The sequence below is a fragment of the Belonocnema kinseyi genome, chromosome 6 (genome assembly GCF_010883055.1).
Source record: "Belonocnema kinseyi isolate 2016_QV_RU_SX_M_011 chromosome 6, B_treatae_v1, whole genome shotgun sequence".
Classification (NCBI taxonomy): domain Eukaryota; kingdom Metazoa; phylum Arthropoda; class Insecta; order Hymenoptera; family Cynipidae; genus Belonocnema; species Belonocnema kinseyi.
In genome coordinates, this window is record NC_046662.1 from 18401701 (window position 1) to 18406532 (window position 4832).

General features: G+C 26.3%; 1 protein-coding gene across 3 annotated transcripts in view; it reads left to right on the forward strand.

The window, feature by feature from the left end:
* The first annotated feature begins 266 nt into the window (after window positions 1–266).
* The window catches only part of LOC117174453 (diacylglycerol kinase 1), a 367927-nt gene continuing 363361 nt past the window's right edge, over window positions 267–4832 (forward strand). For all 3 annotated transcript variants that reach the window (XM_033363593.1, XM_033363595.1, XM_033363594.1), the window contains exon 1: window positions 267–492. The gene's annotated coding sequence lies outside the window, so the exon portion shown is untranslated. The remainder of the gene's footprint in view (window positions 493–4832) is intronic.

Consider the following 4832-nt stretch of genomic DNA (forward strand, 5'->3'; position numbering starts at 1 on the left):
GAGGAATTACTTAAAAACGGTAAAATTAGGAAAATCGGGGAAAGAATGTGAAGTGTGGTTACATGATAAACTTTAAATGCTCGTCCTGATAGCATAGTGTGGAGGTCCTTTCAGAGGTCTATAGTTTCCTATTTGATGAACCGTGAACGCCATCCAGAAACTCCGGAGCAGTGAGGGTGGATCTGCGCAGGAAACAGATCCGCGAGTTAATTTTCACGCATAGTCAGCTTCCTCAAATCCTCAGTCGGTTTCGCGCTTCACGCGTGTGCGCTTCGTCTGACGAAGTTTTCGTCAAACGTCATTATAAAAAAGAATTCATTGACAGTGACGATCGTCAACGTGGTTTCGCAGATAGGTTGATCTTCCTCAAGGGCCGATCCTCTCAATTCTCTTGCCACCCCATCTGGTCACAACCCCTACCCTTGGGCGGAAAAGTTCCAAGCTCGTGAAAAAAGTGCAGTGCAAACAAAATTACGTGATGTACTGGAAATGGTATGTCAATTCTCTTTTGCAATTACATTTTTTTTGTATTAAAAAATTATCTGTGGGGAGTTTTATATTTTTGAATTCATTGATTTAATCGATTGGTCCAATGAAATTGTTTGTCATTAACAGTAGTAAATAAAGAAATAGACAGACGGAAAAACAATATTAGTACGAATAAAAAGCGGCGTTGAGTGACACGCACAAAAGATAAGAAGAGATTAAATTGTTTAAACATTAAAAAATGTTTCTGAATTTTATCTGTGTATTTAACTATGAGAAATTATTTGACTTTGGGCATTTTCATTGCCAAATTTTTCAACTCCTTCTAATTTATAATAAAATAGGGAAACCGTGAAGGAATCAATTAAAAATTGTTCAATTTTAAATGCTTATTCAAGATTTTTTGATTTTAAATTAAAAAAAGGTTATAACATCATTAAGATTCAATTTAAAACGCTATTTATTTGTAATTATCTAGTTTATAAAGATTCAATCTGAAACTATTTAATTCCAAACTAATTATTTATATTCATAGACATTGATTGTGTCAGTTCAATATTTCATTATGAATAATAATTGTGAATAAAGTAAGTGACAGAATCAGAAAACAAGAAAGAGAAAGTCGACTATATTTGGAGTGACAATCAAAATATCCTTGAATTGCAAAATCTTTAACTGATTTAAATTTAAAATGAAATTTTGAATTCGTTAAAAATTTAATTCGGAATTATTAACTTTTAAAACCTAATTTATAATCGCTTAATTAAAAATAAAAAAGATATAAAATTACGAATAGTCAATTTAAAATTTTTGCTTTTACAATAATAATTTGACATTTTATAGTTTATAAAGATTCAGTCTGCGAAATTATTAAATTTGGAACAATCCTAGTTTAAAATTATTTAATTAATTGGTTCGATTTGGAACGTTCACACTACAACATTTTTCATCTAATGAGGAATCTTAAATCAAATTGCAGGTTCTTGAAAGCTTTAATTTAAAATAGCTCCATTGCAAATGTTTAAAAATGAAATTATTATATTGCAAACGTTTTCCATTTGCATTTGTTTCACTATTTTGGACTCCAAACTGAAATAAATACAATATAAAATACTGAATATTTCGAGAAACTTGATATTATTTAGCTATTCGCAATCAAATTTTGGATCTATGTATGTTTTCTTCAATGCAAATTATTTGTGAAGGCCGAGGGGTTATATTTATTTGTATTTATTCACTCAATCCATTGTTCTACTTTAATATTTAATTATTAATAATAATAGTAAATAAAGTAATTGATAGAATCAGAAAATAGGAAAGAGAAAGCCAACAATATCAGTAGGAGGATTAACAGAAAAGATTCACACAAAAAATATGAGAAAAGTTTAAATTGTTTAAACATTCAAAAAATTAATTGAATTTCATCACTGCAGTTAAATTCTTGAGTAACAATATTTTGATTGAGATAAATTCATTAATTTTATTAGGATTTATTTATTCGTTTTTGAAAGTGAAATTATTCGAATTTAGATTTTTCTAATGGAAAATTGTTCAACTGCTTCTAATTGGAAATATAATTGTCGAATCCTGAAGAACATGATTCAAGATTGTTTTTAAATGATAACTTAAGATTGTTCAGTTTGAAACAAAAAGGTTTTAAAATCATGAAGTCAATTTAAAGTTGTTTAATTTACAGTGCTATTAAATTGAAATTAGCCAGTTTGTACAAATCAATCTAAAATTATTCAATTTTTAATAATTTTCATTAAAAAATTATTTAATCTTAAAAAAATTAAATGTAAACTTTTTTAAATATTCAAATTGATTCGATTTGGAATGCTTATAATAGAAAATTTGCTTATCTGTTCATTTGCAATTTTAAATCAAATTTGCAAAATGTCGAAGGACGTAATTTAATATTGTTTCATTTTAAATGTTTGAAAATAATTTTTTTAAAGATTTTTAAACAAATTTAAAAAAAATCCATTTTTATTTATTTAAAAAATTGAAATATCTTATTTATCTCGGAAATAGAATGAGATATGAAAAAAATTAAAAAAGAAAAGTTGTTCCTTAGAAAAATGTCAACCAAGAGACTCCTAGTAATTTATTATCTTGATTCGGTTTCTTACAAAACTGTTTTTATTTTTTATTTTAAGAAGTAAAAAATCATTTTTCACAATTTTATACCTGAGAAAAAAACACAATAGATGAATTTTATTATTCGAATTGTCTGAAGACATGTTTAAAATTTTAGAAATATCATCAGCTCACGATAAAAAGCTTTTGGCTCTAAAAATGTAGACATGAGTACATTTCTGGCTTTTCTACTACAAATAATTATATGAAAAACGAGAAATGAGAAGCAAATTAATTTATAATGAAATTAAAAAATCAATTTTCCATAGAAAACGAAGTGAGATTCAAAATTTAAATTTGAATACTCACTTTATAAAGCTTCATTAAAAATAATTAGTCTAAAGCCTAACTTTGTACATTAGAAATCTAAACTAAACCCTATGGATTCTGAATCCATCATTAAATGAGTCCCTAATCCGTTTATTAATTCTTGTTTTCCTGGTTGTCAAAAGTTGATTAATTTTGATGTGAACGTTTTCTTGGCTAAAAAGTCCCCATTAATCATCAGTGCAATATTTCTTCTTGGATTAAACGTTCAATATATATCACGCGAATACAATTTTGAAGAATAAAAAATTTCTAAAAAGCAGTTCTATTTATTAAATTCAAGATATTCGCGTCAGGCGATTTGTTAGTAGAGAGAGTTTTTTGCTGTACGATTTTCCAACATTTCTATCCTGAAATTATCTCATCAAAGATATTTATTTTATAAATCTATTTACGTCTGTGTAATGTAAATATTTGTGGTTATTTATAATAATAATAATTACAAAATATGGAAAAGTCTTTCTATGTCAAGTAAAATAATTTAGACCCTGCTCTTCGAAACCTTGAATTCCTCTCTAGAAAATTACGAATTTGATCAATATTAAAGTGTGAACTTTTGCTAATTACGCTGAATGAGAATTTGCATTAAACAAGAAACCAATTAGGTAAAAGTGACCTGTAAGAAGAGAATTAAAGTTAATTTTTTCTTTACGCGACAAATTCCCTTCTTTTGCCCAACCCTTCATTTAATAATTAGACTACGTGTCTAATTATTAACAAAGCTGGCATGTTCGTGGGACTAAAAATGAGTGAAATTACTCTGGCTGTTACGACAAATATTTTATGTCCAATCGGCTCATACTTTTTACTGACTTAGTACTTTTAATTTAAATTATGCAAAAAAGAGTTGAAATTTCACGGTCTGATGAAATAATATTAACTTTTCCCAGGATCATTATGTTTGTATGTGCTGCGTAATTTATGTAAACAATAATTATTTTTATTATGTTTTGATCAAAAGTAATCTTTTTCGTTTGAAAATTTAACTGTTTTGTTGAACATTCATCTTTCTGAATAGAAAATTCATCTATTTTATTAAAAATTTAACTGGATTTTACAAATAACTCAACTATTTTGGTAAAAAGTATGTACGTATGGTTTAAAATTTAACCGTATTCTTAAACATTCGTCTTTCTGGATAGAAACATCGTGTTTGTGGATTAAAAATTCAACTGGATTCTAAAAAATCTAGCCCTCTCGCTTTGAAGTATCTTATTTTGAAAATTAAATAATTTTTTGACAATTTAACTGTATTGTTTAAAATTTATCATTTATGGTTTATAATTTAACTGTTTTGTTGATCTTTCGTCTTTTTGAATATAAAATTCGTTTTTTTTTATTGAAAAGTCAACTGGATTCTAAAAACTTCATCCCTTTTAATTAAGAGTCTAGCTATTTCGTTGTAAATGTAATTATTTTGTGGAAAACGCATGTGTTTTATTGAAAGGTTACCTTTTTAGAAAATTCAATTCTTCTGTTGAAAATTCGCCCGTTTAGATAAAAAATTTACCTGTTTTTGGTAGAAAAGTTCTAGTTTGAAAATTGATCCTTTTTAGCTCACAATTCACCTATTTCCTAAAAAAATTATTTTTTGGCTTTAAGATACAACTGCTTAGTTAAAAATGCGCTGAAGTTTGATCTTTTCTGTTTGAAAATTGAACTCCTTATTTCAAAATTCATCTTTATAGGTTGAACATTAAACTGTTTTGTAAAAATACGCCTCTTTTGCTTGAAAGTTCAAAATAGCATGATGTGTTTTTTAACCGTACATTTAAATCAATTACTTTAATTCAGTTGATTAAATATTTTATTTATTTATTTTATTTATTTTATTTATTTTATTTATTTTATTTATTTTATTTATTTTATTTATTTTATTT